Source organism: Triplophysa rosa, linkage group LG7, assembly GCF_024868665.1.
Source record: "Triplophysa rosa linkage group LG7, Trosa_1v2, whole genome shotgun sequence".
Taxonomy (NCBI): Eukaryota; Metazoa; Chordata; class Actinopteri; order Cypriniformes; family Nemacheilidae; genus Triplophysa; species Triplophysa rosa.
This window is the reverse complement of record NC_079896.1, coordinates 20777110-20794939: the sequence shown is the minus strand read 5'-3', so window position 1 is coordinate 20794939 and position 17830 is coordinate 20777110.

Below are 17830 nucleotides of genomic sequence, written 5' to 3'. Positions count from 1 at the left end.
AACGGTACGGTAGCCGTGTGTTTGCGTGCACATACAGTAAAATAGTCAGTGCTAGAAATTCAATAGCATCACTAATTTAGCCAAAGACAATTAGCCTATCTTAATGTTTTATCTAAATATCTAATATTCCACTTAGAACAGCGAGTCTATGTGTGTTTCGTTTTGTTGCAGCTAAGCTACATGGTGTTACGTCTAGCCATGTTACAGTACCGAGGGTCTATTACGCGGTGCTCTGCAGTCTCATTAGAGCACAGCCCAGTCTCCCGGTTGGAGGCTGACCTGCATGAATCCCCATCTTGTTCTGGAGGGATTAATCCTGCACGACACTGTTCAGCCTTCCCTCACGCGCCTTAATGAGTTCAGCATGGACCTCACAGCGTCTCCTTAATTTCACCTAATTGAGCAGTCGTTAGCGGCCATGTGCCCCAGCTCTGGCGTGTAAGTACGAGCGCGAATGTGCGCGTATCGGATGGTCTGGCACAGTTAGCTCAGGGAAGCCGTGGTGTGGTGAGATCATTCATGTGCCCTTGCCTCTCCGTGTTGATCATTTTTCGTAATGAGTTTCTGTTAGGGAGTAAAAGCAGTGGGGGCGCTGCTGAGCTCTGTGATGTCATATAGTGGAGAAACAACGAGGCGTAGGATCAGTTCGAGTAAAAAGCTTCAAGTAAAGCAAATGAAACCGGAAATAGATTAATTACTTGTTAACACTTTATTTTGATAGTTCACTTTAGATAGAACTTTGCAATCTTTTGTCAAGAGAGGATTGGTAGACTGTCTTTCTAATGTCTGCTAATATTTTACAATGATAATCCCTCAAACGTATACAAACATATACCCAACTCTAACCAGGGGCGGAGCCAGGACGTTTTTCTTGGGGGGTGCTAAGGGGGGGCTTAACAGTTTAGAGGGTGGGCTAATAAAATTATTAAATGAATAAATGCCTTAGCTAGACAGCATGCAATGTTGCTGTTTAAATACAGAACAGCTTCTTAAAAATATTGTTGTAGTGCATTAGCCTACACTTCTCCCATGGGTGCACTTAGTTATAGTTTTTCTTATTTAAGATTTTGTGACCATTTTAGAACAAGCTTACATTACATGCTGTGCTTTTTTTGTTGAAAACATTATGCAATGTGTAGACTAGCCTACGAAACCAACGTATTTATGAATTAAACTAAACGAAAAAACAGAAAAAGCAAATGAAGCAGAATACAGCAATGAACATACAGAACGTACTGTATCATACAGTCGGCGTATGGTTTTGTTATTATTTCACAAGTTTCTGTTAAGAAAAAATAGCATATCCACAAGCACAAGGTTCGAGTCCTTTCACTAAGGGTCCTTCGCTAGCCTAATTATTACTTCTATAATCAAAAGCAAATTAATCAATGCTATACTCTTCTGTTCTTTATTGAAATAGAATTCGAAGTAAAACATGCTTATTTCAGCAAAGACCAACGTGTTACCATAAAGTGCAGATTAATCAAAACGTTGAATATATTCACACTTGGCCTGAACTCCATACACTGTTGTTGTAGCTTTACAATTCTGTAACTATAACGTAAATTTAGATAGCACCCGCGCTCACGTACAAAAACAACACCGCATCTGATTTGCCACAGCGGGCATAACAATCCTTTTTACCTGCTCGTGAGCTGCTTTCTGCGGTAAGATGGAGAGATGAGTTCGCTGCTATCCAAAAGTCACATTTTCTTACACTAAAGTACTGGAAAAGTTAAACTGGGCAGTCAACCACAAACTCACAGGAGTCTTGATAACAGATGCCAATCAAACATTATCCAAAAATACATTTGATTTATTTTTTATTGATTTCTGACGTTATCAGCTTGTTTGTAAGTATATTAAAATCAATAAAGTAATAATATTTTAAGAAATAAAATACCGGTTACCGTTCAGTGGGACTATTCATCATTGGCGGGAGGGACAATATGCCCGTCAGGTCTGTTTAGCTACGCTGCCAGTCGTTCACCCCAACCTTACCCTACAACTTCATTATTAAACACTCGTTAGCTACTTTTCAATCTTTTTTCGTTTTATTAAGAATAAATGGCTTCATGATCTGAAATGTGATGGGGAAAAGTCGAGGCATCCGCAGGAGGCAGATTCAAACCTGCAACGAATTGAAGTAGTCAACATAAGCTTTACTTCCTACGCCACTGGAGGCGGTAGACGGTTAGCGTCATTTTTACAACTTCTCTATTCCAATCAAGAACTGGTGGGCAGAGTTAGACAGGCTATTTGCAAATAGACACTCCGTAAAAGATAATAGAAAATCCTTGGGGGTGCTTTGACGGGGCTAACCAGCGCCGCCACTAACTCTCCCGGCCGCACAGCTTCTTGAGCATACTCTTCACGGGTTAAGCATGGACGTCTTGAGTTCGACACATGCGCAGTACAAATGAGTATGTGTGCTCTTCCAGACCGTCAGAGGGCAGCGCTGAGTCGCGTCATTCACAGACCCACTGCAAATTAATGATAGAGGAAGTCATTCGCCATTGCGAACAATCTGAGCAAACAGCAAGACAACAAAGAACAATTACCAAACAGTATGGAGAAGGATATGCTTCTTAGTTTACTGTTCTTGGTTTGAGCGGCACTTTTTCGCGCATGCGCTGTTGTACACGTCACATACGACCGCGGACCCTTCTGATGACAAAAATTATGTCATGCGGATGGCGCGCGGAAGGACGGACGGACCACACTTCGGCCTTAACCCCCAACAGTCCACTATTACTCTAATGAGAGTTAGTTGGCATGTAGTTGAAAATTAATGAGAGTTTCACCCTAGAAGTTAACCCCAGCATTAAAACAAACATTGAACATACATACTAACCTTGAACATGATATTAATATTTCATTGGTTGGTGTAAATTACGTTCAATATAGGGATATGGGAATCTCAATTGTTGCTGTCTATTCTTGAGCAGAACGAGTGATGGCTGTTTTAAACACCTCTGCACTTTTTCACTCAAAATATTAAAGAGATAAAAATGAAAAATGTGTCATTTGTCATTTCAAACCTGTATGACTTTCGTTCTTTCGCAGAACACAAAAGAAGATATTTTGAAGAAAGTTGGTTACCGTACAGCTTCAGTACCAAAAGAAAGAAAGAAATGTTCATTTTTGGATGAACTATCCCTTTAAGTCGCATATTGACTGCTGGACATTTTTACACCATCAAAACTGTTAATATAGTCACATTCAGTAGTTAAATCATTTGGTCTTCGAGGAATGCTGAAATTGTTTAGAAAAACAAAATAAGAGTATGTGCTTGGATTTTGTCGACTATATTTTAAAATGAAATATTTCCCACTGAGAGCAATCCTAATGAAAGACAGAGACAGAATTGCAGACAAATGGATCTTCGCATATGTGTGAACATGAATTATTGTAACTGAAGTTTGGCATCTTAACATTTTTTTTTGCCAAGAATCAAACGCAAAACTTGTGTTTTAAATAAAACAATCATATTTATAAATGTGTATTAAAAATGTCCAAAAATGTATTGCTTGTAGTTTTGTAGTGGTTGTGTTTCATTTACTATTCTAGAATCTACTTGACAATTGAGGGGTGAGGTGTAAGGAGTCCCCAAAAGTGCATAGATCACAAGCCACAATCAGGCCCCAACGTCATGGTCCAACAGATTAATGTGTAGACAACTTGTTTGTAGAACAAACTAAAGATCGGGGTGATGAGATATACTATTATGCAAATCTGGCCATCCAGAATCTCTATGAAAACGGTCTTTTGTGATAACAATCATTTCTCTGATTGTTGTGAGAAAGCTGCCCTCGGAAAAGGGTATCAGAATAATGGCCAGTGGAGATACAGTAAAAGCTATATCATAACCTCAGCAGGTGTCTGATTAATGCATACGGTGTGAAAGGACTCGGTGAGCTTCTCTCAAGGTTAGACCATCTCCCTGAGAGGGAAAACATTTTCAGTTGAAACAAAAAACAATGCTGCATTGCTTGACATCTGAATCATGGTCATTCAAACCACTCTACTGCCCACACATGTACAGTACACACACACACGGCCCCCAGCTGTTTCTGTGTTTCCTCTCTCGGTCCTTTATTTGTTTTTAAACATTGTTTTGTGTAAGAACTCAATTACTGTAACAGTGTGTTGTTCTTTTGAACATCCCTTTAAACTCATCAATTACACAATTGAATGCCTTAAACACTAAGTGCCACTTTCACCCATCTCACTTACCTTTCATTTGCTGTTTCCGGTGTCACCTTTTCACTTCTATGTTCTTGCTACCTCCTCACCCAGCCAGCCCCCTCCGAGTATTTGTGAGGCTGTTTTTGTCCATCAGTCTTTTCTGCCCAGTTGTGAGGTAAATGATTACTCCTGTAACTATCACAGCAAATCGCCCTGTCATTTCTCCCATTGCCAGCACTGTTTATAGTTTTCTTTTGATGATGCCTTCACTGCCAGGCCACTTTCTCTTTTTCTGCCTATTTCAGTCTCTATCTATATATCTTTCTTTGTCATCTGTCCCTGCAACCCCTCTTTAAAAAACAAACAAATATTTACAATAAAATAAAAAATTCTGAGCAAATTGTCTATTCTCAGACTGGAGCTAAATGTGAGAAATGGGCTTATATATAACATTTATAAAATTCAAAACATTATGTCCATTCTAAATACATGTACATGGTCAGATAAAGTAGTATTTATCATAAATAAATAGCTATGGTTCTATTATTTGCTTCACTGAAATTAATGTTTATCTGGCATGCAGATAAAAAACATACAGAACACTTTTTTACCTCAGTAACACTATTATTTTTAATATTGTTGCTGTCTTTCCCAACCTTGGATTTCCAACTTTGCTGTTTTTTGGGAAATGGAAAAAATGCTGTACTTTTTAAACAATAAATACTGTTGTCAAACTTGACAAGAACTTATTAATACTTTTTATTGGTTAGATATTATCATACTAATAATAATGACTTATGGATAAATAAAATATGGAGATACAAGGTTTCAGAATGACAGCAGTTTTTGTATTAAGTTTATAAATTTTATATGCATATAAATGTTTTATTTTATACCAGTTAAACAGTTTATAGTCAGACTTTATTTTCAGAACATTAGTCAACAACCTCAGCAAAAAAGGTGTCATAAAGGATACCCCAAATGAATTGTAACAGCTTTTTAGCTAGTAGTTGCCAAAGACTCACAGACTTACAGATCATCATTTCAAGTAATTTAAGTCTATCCCACTGGAAATCCAAAGTGGCGATGTCTGAGTGGGTGAGTTGTTTACATTACAATCTGTAAATTTTCATAATTTTGACCTATTCAACAGATATGCGTAATAAGGGCCAGTTATGGTTTAACTTTAAACCAAATGTGTAGCCTCTGCTTAGTTGTTTACGAGACTGTTAGCACTTACAGCTCTGCGTTGGTGTATCGTATAGTACTGCGGTAACTTTGAAGAGCATACTGTGAGGATTTGATGCAGAAGTAAAAAACTAAATCAAACATTGCAAGTAAAATCTTGTCTTGAGAAATTCAAATCCAAAGACATATACAAATTGTCTTAAAAATACAACAACTCAGGTGTGTTTTAACAACTTTTACATTATAAAAAGTTCATCTTTAGATGATTATTGAAGATGCTGATTTCAAAATGTTTAAATCCAGATCTTTGCATGCAGCAAAACCATATAACTCATTGTCGAAGACAAATTCTTACTGTTTCTGTAGTACATATTTATTACAAAAAACAAAACAAAAAAAATGACGTGTCCGAATGTCCTCAGTTTATTTTGTTGAGATTTTGCCTTTACATGTTGAGGGTTTAAAACTAACAGTGTGGTGTCAGTCAGAAATGTTCATAAATTAATAAATGTGCTTAAAGTTGATTTATATAGGTACTAGATTAAACAACTAATCAACTACAGTAACTGTCAAACTTGCATTGTCCAGACATTTTGCACGTGTTTAATATTAGATTAAAATGAGAAGTTGTGTGCATCAACATATGTTTTGAACATGAGTTAGCTGAAGCTATAAATGACTTGCTGAGATGTGCGGCAATGGATGATGATACTTGAGCTCCCTATGGGGGGATGAGGATGAGACTGTTGACTGTCGCGCCCCACACGGCCTCGCTTTCCTCCGCCGCCTCCCCCTCTCAACCCCCCATCGTCCCAATCAGGTCCTGGCTCACCACTGCAGGGGCTATAAATAGAACCTCCCACAGCTCCAAGGACATGCAGATTTACCAAGAGTCACATGATTTTCACTGGAGAAGGAAGGAAGGAAGGAAGGCAATAAGAATGGAAGAGAAGATTTCTTTGAGAGGTCTTTAAAGACAGCATGTTAAAAGACGAGAGATTTAAAGAGGCTGGTACGGATCACAAAAAACGAAACATATGAATATAATTTTACTCCCTTTTTACTTTCATCTTTTCTTATACCCTCTCTTTCTCGCTCCCTTTCACTCTCTTGTTCTTTCACTCCTGCTTTCCCTATGGTGTTTCTGTAGCTCAGTTGCTGGAGCGTTGCAAATTTCATGGCTTTGGTTTCAAGGGAATACACTGATAATTGCTGTGAAAGTTGCTGTGTGAAAGTTGCTGTGCGTGTGTTCACTACTCTCTGGATGGGTTAAATGCAGAGGTCACATTTCGGGTATGGGTCACCATACCTGACAAATAGGTCACTTTCACTAATAGGTACACCTTGAATGCACTGTAAGTCTCTTTGGATGAAAGTGTCTTCCAAATGCATACAAATGTAAAAAAATATAGAAATGTTAAAATGCTAAAGGGACACATTTTCACGAGACATTGTGGATTAGTGATAAAGCCATACATACTGTATTTGCTACATAGAAAAAATGGTTTTCTTCACTGAGGTAAAAGTTCATACCGGATGCACACGCCATGACGTGTTCTACAATAGCCAAATTCGGTCTTAGTCTGTGGGGATCATGCTATCATTCATACAATTTGACTGAAACCATGCATTATGTTGGTGTTCCTTAAAGTACTATTTAAGTCAGGTTTACCAGCGTTTGTTGAGTGTTAAAGGAGTAGTTCACTTTCAAAATAAATTTCATGATAATTTACTCACCCCCGTGTCAGCCAAGATGTTTATGTATTTGTTTCTTTAGTCAAAAAGAAATTAAGGTTTTTGATGAAAACAACTCCATATAGTGGACTTCAATAGACTCCAAACGGTTGAAGGTCAAAATTACAGTTTCAGTGCTGCTTCAAAGGGCTTTAAACGATACCAGACGATGAATAAGGGTCTTATCTAGTGAAACGATCGGTCATTTTCTAAAAAAAAATTAAATGTATATGCTTTATAAACACAAATGCTCGCATTGCTATGTTCTGCAATGCGTGTGCGTTCATGACTTCAATACGTAATTACGTTGAAAAGGTCATGCTTGACGTAGGCGGAAGTACCGAGTCAGTGTTTACAAGTTGAACGTGCAAGTTTTCACGTGGGAGTTGGATCGCGTAGCCGAGACGGACCGTATCCCGCAGTCACTGTGACGGTTTGGGAAGCTCTTGTCAGGCTCCCAGGGACCGACAGGGAGGCTAGGGGTATGTTCTGCTTCATCGACCTCCCGGGGGTGGTTCGATGGCTGGCAGTGCGGATCCCTCGCCGTGGGGGGGACCCCCAGAGGAGATCGGCTCTGCAGTTTTACCTGCCTGGCGATGATGCCTGATGATTATCCTCGACATTGGGTCTTGCCGCAACGTCGAGTTGCCGAACACCGTCGTGTAGAGGGTGAGAGCGGCTGTGATAATACCCAGACGATGATGTGGCACAACGCACCGTCGATTGAGAGTGCTTAGGCTGCTGATTATCCTCAACATTGGGTCTCGCCATGACGCAACGTCGAGTTGCCGAACACCGTCGTGTAGAGGGTGAGAGGGCTGTGATAAACGCCCAGAGAGGGAGAAAACCTTTTAGAATGGGCTGTTGGGACGGGGCAGGAACCGTCCCGGATCGACCACCAGCAATGGAATGGCTGGGGTCGGGCCCGAAGGTATTCTCGATCTCCCTGGGGTCTTCCCATGAGGGCCGCTTTGGCTTTCGCCGCGGCTGCTGACGGGATGGTGGTCTCCTCTTCGATGTCTTGAAGAGGACCAGGGCTGCTGGGAAGCAGACGGTGCACGGGATCTCGGCGGCCAAAGGGCGGTCGAGTTGCGGCTGGGGAGGACATACTTGATATCCTCTGTCTGCTCCCTAACTGTCGAACTCGACAGTATCACCAAACAGCCCCCCCTTGCGAGATGGGTGCATCGAGAAAGCGGACTTTCTCAGTATTACTCACCTGTGCAAGGTTCAGCCAGAGGTGTCTCTCCTGGACCACAAGTGTGGACATCGCCCGACCCAGGGCCCGCGCGATCACCTTGGTCGCCCGAGAGCGAGGTCGGTGACGGCGCGGAGTTCCTGGATAAGCGCTGGGTCGGTCTTACCCTCGTGGAGCTCTCTCCGCACATTGGCCTGCAGGAAGGCCATAGCGTGGAGAGAGGGGACAGCTTGGCCCGCAGCAGAGTAAGCTCTCGACACCTCAGATGCCAAAAAGCCTACGTGCTTTGGACGGGAGTCTAGGTCGAGCCCCTGGGGGACATCGATGTATCCTCTAGCTGCCCCACCATCGAGGGAAGAAAGGGTGATGGAACTAGTTGACGTGTACGTGCCGAAGGGGGCGTTCCAGGTCGTACTAGGTTCCTCATGCACTTCCGGGGGAACACGGCACTGGGGGCGAGTGCGGCTTGGAGCCGCTCTCAAGCCCGATGTACCGTGTATCCAGCCGCGAGCATTGGGAGAGGCAGTGCGGTGCACCGCAACCCAATCCGGCGGCCCGGGAAAACATGGCTGACATTTCGACGTCCGCTTCTTCCTGATCTCGACCCCCCGAGGGAGGGAGCTTCAAGGAATCGTCGGAGTCTGATGCCAGTAAGTCACCCTCCGATGCTGCAACAGACATCTCATCATCACGTACCGTGTCCGATACGTGATTGAGGAATAAGACGGCGGACCGTCTCATGGGGAACGGTCAGACGAGCAAGACAAGGTGCGAACGGTCCGCGAGCCAGTGGCTGACGGATTAGCGCTCACAATAATCCTCATATCACCCTCGCTGCTCGCCGTAGCGGGCGGCAGGGCCGTAGTCCTGCCGTCACGGAACGGGAAGCAGACAAGGTGGTGGCTGAGTCCCGTGGGAACACAGCCACCCGTGACACAACGTCTGAATCATCAACCGCCCGCAGTGCGGGCAGGACGTATCCACAACATCTGCCCCAGCGTACTGGAAGCAGACATCGTGTCCGTCCCCCTCCTCGATGAGTGTGTTGCACCCACGAGAACAGCGGGACATGCCACGCTGGAGAAATTTGCTCTTTTAGAGAAAAAACTCGAACACTTCTGGAAACGCCGAGACGCCCAGGGGAAGTCGCTGCAGGAAGGGACAGTCCGCTGCACCACATCGTAGAGCCGGCAGTCTTGTAGCGAAGTCTGTTGATCATGAGCGAAGGCTCCAAAGAACAAAAGGTGAATGAATGAGGCACGCCGTCTCCCTTTTATACCCGGATATCCGGGGGCGGAGTCCAGCATGCAAATTTCATTCGCCAATTTTCATTGGCCTTTTCTAAGAAGTCGGAAGCGATTGGTTCTCAGGGACGAACCCCATCTGTCGGTTCGACACAACGTCGAGAGACCGACAGATAGGGAAATCCTATTATGTTTTCATCAAAAACCTTAATTTCTTTTCGACTAAAGAAACAAATACATAAACATCTTGGATGACATGGGGGTGAGTAAATTATGATGAAAATTTATTTTGAAAGTGAACTACTCCTTTAATCTTCTTCTTTCTAAAGAAACTACCACACACCCCGGCTTCGCTTGAGCAAAAAGATGAAATCACCATCACGGGGCCCACTCTGAATGCACAGAGAGATGCAAAGAAAGTCCAACCAACCCTCTCAGAAGGAGCAAAGCGAAGGATGAAAGAAGGTTCCTCCCAGCCAGCAACTTGTGTACCAGAGAAGATAGCAGCAGCCCCATGCTTCTGCAGACACTCTATCTCAATCAGAAGACTAATACAGCAACCACAACACATCTGCACACACACGCATAAATCTACACACCCTCACACCCACTGCACTGTGTGTTCTATCACAAACTCAGCAAGAACATTTGCTAACATGTTGGTTGCAAGTCATCTGGGTATGACATGAATTGTAACATCTCGCTTCATGTCTCCGAAAACTCAGAAGTTCCGCAGATGACAAAAAACAGGCCTGCTGTGTCAGCAACATGGATGAATAACTGAATTGTCGGATAATCTGGACATCTATTGGATTGAACTCATCAGGAAGATGCGGTGATGTCAGATTCTCGCTTTCATGTTGCATTAGCATATTCACATGTCATGTGTTCTTCTGTGCAGGTGATGTTTATTTATGCAAAGATCACATCACACCGTGGATTCTCTGTGAAAAGAAGGCTTTGTAGAAAAGCCAAAGTGATTGTTGTGTTTGTATGATTTCTGGAAGGTGCAGCTCTGCCTCTAAAAATTTAGACGGATATAGTGAAGCGCTTTCTTTCTCCACACCCAGAAGCAAGGAGGGACTCACAATCACACACTTAATTTACATTCCATTTAGGATTTTGCCAGACTCTTTCTTGGTGCAAGTGCAAATATATTGTGTTTGTCACCATTTGTGTAAAGTGACTACAGTAATATTATTGTGGTGCTGTTTAGAATACAAACCAATGATTCTTAAAAAGCGGTTTGTGTACCTCAGAAGGCGCTTAAACAATTACTAGAGGATTCTTGGAAAGATTTCAATTTTCCTTTGTGAAACTTAGAAAAACAGAAATTGTGATTTAAACGTTATGGTTGTCAGGAGTTGAAAATAAGTATAGGTATGATTTTTGTCAATTTTCTTGGGAAAAAATACAGAGTGGTGTTAGCAAGCATTTGTCGATTTGTGTGAAAGTTGCACAAATTGTGGGATTTTTTTTGTTTTTATTCATTGACAATTATATCTTAAATGATTTTTCAATACATGATTACTCAGAAAGTTGCTCAACAGTATTTCTGCCTCTCAAAACTTGATGAAAGACAATCAAGCTTGGTTATCTTATTAAAGAGAAATGAAGCTGCTTGTCTGTTTTCCATGGTTTTTAGTTTAAAAGTGAATCATTATAATAATGGCCATCCCAATTAAACTAATGGCAATAGAAGTTAAAAGGATCACATTTCAGGTTTAGTGGTTTTATAAGGAAGTAATTGAGCCTTACTGATGGTGGAGGTACAAATGGTGCCGGTCATCCATCACAGTGTTTCCGGTAAAGCTGGTTGACCACGAAAATCTTGTATGACATACCAGCATCCATGTCCTATCAACACTTTATTATTGTACTGGATGCTGACGTTAAGCAAGGCAAAACGTTCCCTGTTTTAACCAGAGGGTGAGACAAAAAAGTGTGTGCATGTATGAGAAAGAAAGACAGACAGACACAAAGGCATGTCATGAATAAGGGGTCATCCCCATCGCTGCCTCCTCCGGATCTGGGGCTCGTCTTTTAATGAATGTTATTTTCCTGAATTAACCACCCCGATTGTTGGATAATGGTGTCCTCAACAATAACATTTAACCAATGTCCCCTATCCTTGGGCCTGCTCATTTTGGTCACGGTGGGAGGCAGTAATTGATTGTATAATTCTGATCAGGCATAAACAGAGCACTGTCTCCTTTATGCCAGTAGATTAGATCACATCAAACAGCCTGCCATTACCAGCCTGCATTCACCACGCACTGTACCACAAAACTAGAGGCCAAAGTTTTTATTGAGCCTTTCATATGACCCCATGCTCTGCCTCCATGCATGTTTGCTTTCCTTCTGAAGATTTTCATCTGCATATATTCAGACTGCTCTCAAACTGTGCATTCTTCAGAAAAGAGAAAGACTCATAAACCTTATATAGTTATATAATTATTATAGAGCCACACATTTGAGGACTGAAGACAAGGTGTGTGAAAGAGAGAGAGAAAATGTTCTCTTAAATTTACGGCTTCTTGTATCATCTGGTTAGGCCACCGTGTTAGAAGGGAAGGAATTCGTTTGTTATTATTCTTATTTACGGAGTTATATGTGTGTTTTGCTTCTTTCATTTAATGTCTGTTTTTCTGACTTTTTCTTCCAAAAGTTTTGACCAAGATAAATTCACCTCAGAACCTTTTGTGTCTGATCATTTTTAGGTAAATTCTACCTTCTCTGAATAATATTTAAAGTTTAATTATTGTTTTTGATTATTTGTTATTAATATTTAATTAAGTAGACCTTGGAACCTTAAGTCAAATTTATTATGTCACAATTTGCATTTACTCAATTTTATTGTGTAACTTTTAAGCAATAAAATTTAATGAAATTTACTCATTTCTAATAAGTTGTATTTAATTAAAAAAAATTGTTTGTAATCTGTTGACATAATTTTATTGAGTAGATCTAAGGTATTACTTTTTACAGTGCACTGGACGTAAATGCAATAAATTTAGACGCTTTGTTTGTTGACATATTTATATGAATTGGTTGGGTCACTACATTACACGTCAGTTCAGCTACAGTATATATTTACAATAATACTAGTATTATTGTAAATATATACTGTAGCTGTATAAAACTGTTAAGGTCCTCTGTGCAGCCATGGTCAATGCGACTATCATTTGCTTGTTTTGTACATTTATGGTATTCTCTGCATGTGCCTGAATAAATATAATTGTATTTTTTTCATTTATTTTAGTTAGTAAGTGGTGAATAGGCCTTTGGTATAGAACCCTAATGGTGTTTTTTTCTAAGGTTCAATCCCAGCTAAGGCTGCTAGCATTTGTTTACTGTCACAACCTGATGTCTAAACAGCTGTGTTCCAGTGGCGTAGCCAGAATTTTATTTTTGAGGGGGCCTATCTGTAAATGAGGGGGCCATCATTTATATGTGTATAGCCATTTCATTAGGTTTATCTATTACTAAAATGATACACATACAGTATATTACAGCACATTTCACCGTTTTAGCAAACATAGAAAACATAGCCTAGCGGTTCTTAAAGGACCTTTGAAAAAGAAACTTTGATTATGTTTTTTGGGTGTTTAACAATGGATGCTCATGTTTCTAATTTCAAAAAACGCTTTATATTTCACATCAAGTCTATTGTTCACCGCTGTCCCTGTTCTGACAAAACGACTGGATTTCTTCCGGTCTATATAAAGTCCCTCCTTCCGAAACGCTCTGATTGGTAAAGCTGACCAGGTCTGTCGTGATTGGTTCCCCGCTTAGAGCGTGTGTGTGAAGATGTACCACCCATACCATATCAGTGAGTTTCCGCTTCTCAGGCTGTTGTGATTGGTCGGTCCCCCTCTCTGTGCACAGGTATTCATAAGCTTTGGCTTTTAGCAATGAACAGTAACAATGGCGTCAACTTCACTTCATCAGTTAAACACATGCGGATCGATCGAAGTGTCACGGAGGTTTGCTAGTGCATGTGTAAACGTCAGTCTTTGTTAGAGATCGCAAATTATTTTTATACTATGGCGAGGGAAATGACACTGATTGGCGTCAGCGTTAGTTTTGCCTTTTTATATTGGACCCGAGTTGGATAATAAAACAAGCAGATTGACCAGGAGACATTTGCAAGCAGGACTTCAAAGGACGTTTCATAGAAGTGTTTTAGAGGTAGGCTATGCGCACACACACACTCACACACAATATTAGTGTATTACACAGCACAGCTTTCACACAGCCGATGTTAAAGTCATGGAAGCTGTTATTTGACCGTTGGTTATCTTAGAATGTGTGTAGCTGAATTCTTATTACCAGCTGTAGGACTGTGATGAAAGTGAAAGTAGTTTAGCGCGCAGCTCAGTCAAATGTTTACAATCTCTGATAACAAAACACTACTCCAGCGGCTGTTCCTCTTCTCTAAGGAAGACCTCGCCCCTTTTTTGGCGTATTCCTTTGGGCGGAGGTTATTAAAAGCACTCTGAATAGTGACATCATGTACCCGGGAAGTAGAGGGCTGTGGTCCGATTCCAGCCGTTCTCTGTAGTCCTTGAAAAGCGAATTCTGCAACATCTCGCTTGGCACTGAACTTTGAGCTTTATTATTTTGCAAGTATTGTTTATGCTCTAACAGCAACATTACACACTAACTAAAGGTTGAAAATGTGATCGCGGGGAATATGGCCTTTAATCCTGGTCCTCGCGACTCCCCGCTCTGCATAATTTACATCTCTCTCTCAGGGGTGCAAACTCGTCAGGGGTGAAAAAGGTGACAAACTAAACCCCGCCCCGAGCCCCGCCCCGCTAGTTAAATGCCAACATAGGTAAAGGCAAGTTAATTCACATAGCACATTTCACACGCAAAGGCAAGTCAAACTAGTTTATAGGGAGAAAATGTAACACGCTGCAAAAAATGCTTTTCTTACATTTTGGTCTTATTTCCAGTCCAAATATTTAATAATTCTTAAATCAAATCTTTTTTCTTTTTTTTCAGAAAAAAATTAACCAAACGTCAAAATCTTGTTTAAGATTATTTTGCTTACCCCATTGGCAGATTATTTTGCTTGTTTCAAGGTAAAACTCACTTAATTGTGACTTTTTTTCTGAAAACAAGACAATAATTTTTACTTTGCTAGAAAATGCTCCTTGATTTAAGAATTTTCAGATATTTGGACTAGAAAACAAGACAAAAACTCTAAGTAGGAAAGCATTTTTTGCAGTGCACCATTCAAGGATAAACACCTTTATATGATAAAAAAAAAACGTTTGAGCGACAACTACGGTCTAAAATCAACAAGGATTGTTGTTAAGATGTTACATGAACTTAGTCAGGGCAAATAAACCACTGTAAATCTTCATTTCAGCACTCAGATTTTTGAAGCGGCTGACGGGCTAAACGTGAGGTGTTTCTCCGTCATGAAACAGGCTGTTACAGGCTGACACTTGAGCTGAGTGATACTAATATTACTGTACATTACACGCCGTGCTTTACTTGTAGGTCGAACAGTTCTCAAATCGACTTCGTGTCAGAGTAATAGCTTACTGATATGTGAGAAATGTTAAGGTCGAGACTAAGAAGCATTTTTGCAAAGGGTAGTAACGTTAGCGAACTACTGTAGCGATAAAGTAACTTACAATCTTCATAGCTATCACAACAGCAGCCTCGCGCCAAAAAAAATATAAAAAAATAAACCCAGCCTCACGCGGTAATCACCATTTAAACTAGAACACCATAATTTACAGCAGATACAAATGCATTCCGTCCAGCTCTCCAGCGAACTTAATTTAGCTAGATACAAACAGGCTAATCTAAACATCATTTACTTCAAAAATAAGTTGCTTACCGTTAGATTGTTCCTTCATGTTTTACGCAGTGTTGCCAACTCTTTTCAATGGAAAGTAGCTAAAGCCTACCCGAAAAGTCGCTAAATGTCGCCAGATGACGTCACGCGCTAGTTTGCATATCAGTGACGTCATCACGTAGAATCTGACAAGCTAAGCGCTTCAGGTCTGCTTCATATCTCTACTCTCTGAGCGGTTGTATACAGTATTATATTAAAACAATACACCCAAAAGCACAATAAAAAGGCTCTTAATGACTTATTTTTCTGTTTCTGTTGGCAGACAACAAAAAACTATGTAATAGTGAGTGAACTCAACCACTTAAAACTAGCAGTCACTTTCGTTGAACAGCTAAAGTCCGTTTGTGTTCATGTGTCCATACAGTCATCGCGTTTTAAATCATAAATGCTCAAACAAGGTCAATTAGTGATTAGAAACACTGTTTGTACATGCCTCTCTCATTCACGCGTCAGTGCGGTCTGAACTGAATGTGCTGCTTCTCCCTGCCGCTCACTGAACAGAGGCGGTGCTGCGCTGGGAAGGCAAAAACTTGCTCTCGCAGGGCAATAGACGTGAAGCAGAATGTTTCGCTAAGTCGCCAAGGCTCATTCAGAAAGTAGCTAGATTTGTCGCTAGTCGCTTTTTGAAAAATAAGTCGCTAAAGGGGTCTGAAAAGTCGCTAAATCTAGTGACAAAGTCGCCAAGTTGGCAACTCTGGTTTTACGTAGCCTCTGGAAATATGGACAGCTGCCTGCAGCGTCTGAAAGTGAGGCTTCAGGGGTGAGATTGGTTGGATGATGAGGGAAAGAACATTAAGGTGAGCCAATCAGAGGCAGAGTAGGGCGGGTCCATCACTTTGCCAACAGGCGAAAAAAAGGTGACATGAGACAGATGACTCGCAGATACGACGACGACGACCGACGAACCCCCCCATCCCCCCTCCCCCGATTTTTTTTACAGATCTACACGATTCACGTGAATGACCTATTTCAAGGTGAAAACGGCGAATTTCGCCGAAAGGTGACAAGTTTGCACCCCTGTCTCTTGTTTAACACACCTGATTTTAATCATGATGACCAGGATTAAGAACCGCAGTAGCTCGGCGGCTTCCAGTCAAACCATTGGCTTGCCTTTTACGAGACAAGACTGCGGTCAGGCCAGCCTTCACTTTGAAAATGACGGTCAAGCCAGCCCTCACGCTGGTTTCCTGTGCGCGCATATATGACAGATTGCGGTAGGAGCGCGGGAGGACAAATTTAAAAATAAAAGCGGTTTCGCACGCTATCATTTGCTAGTGTTTTTCCGGTTGCAAGTGATGTTGGTAGTGCAATGAGAGACGATGTTAACGGGCTGCTATGCAGTTTCTATGATGTTCTGGGGGATTACTATGAAGGCATTATAATGCCATAAAGAAACGAGCGCAATGCTGATGCTGGCAGCGCACGGCAAATAACTTCCGCGAGTAAATAACGCCATACGCGAGAGGACAACGTACATACACGCGAGGAAACGGGATCCCGCGAGCTCGTTTGAAACCTTCGCGCGCGCATGGCATCCATAGTGCGCGCAATACAAGACCTCGCGCGCGCATGACATCTTCTGTGCGCGCAATTACAAGCCCTCGCGCGCGCATGACATCTGTGCGCGCAATTACAAGCCCTCGCGCTCTCACCTGCTGCTTTTGCTCGCGCGAACATTTTTATTTTGGCAGTCGCGGGGCGGGACTTGCTGTTTGCTTGTAACCTCAAACGTCATTGGTTACTTCCCCTTTTCCAGAAGTCACTTGTGATTGGACGTCTGTGATCATCATCAATCTAGACCATGGGCCCGTTCTTCATACGTGGCTTACTACATCCAAGATCAAATGAAATATCCGAGATGACCTAATCCCGCAAATCATGATCTGGATAATACGGTTCTTTGAACGCACTTGTTGTGTACGATTAGTATATCTGGATTAAATTGTCTGGGATCATTGCACGCTCACGCACTGTTTGGAAAGGCAGTATATATCGATGGAAGAACTAGTGATCAGCAGCGCTGCTATTGGCTGGTTGTTACGTCCATAGTTTTTTTTACGGCTGCTTGAAGATTATGACATTTTAAAATGTCAGGAACACTTCAAACGATGCACAGACAACTTTCAGAGATATTTATAACATTTTAAAGCAGTTGTAAACTGAAGTTGTATATTTTGATCAATTAACTTTTAGTTCTTAGTGGTTAATTGCAATGAGATGGTGTTTTCCCCAACTCAAAATAAAGTGTTTTATATCCATTAGTGTTCACTGCATAGGATACTGAGGAAAGGGTCTGAAGACTGTCCATTTCAATAACATTTCTTAAATTGGATAAACTCAGTAGCAGTTGCAGGAGTCCATATCATCTGAAAGGCTTTTATCTGCTGAGTCTGCACAGAA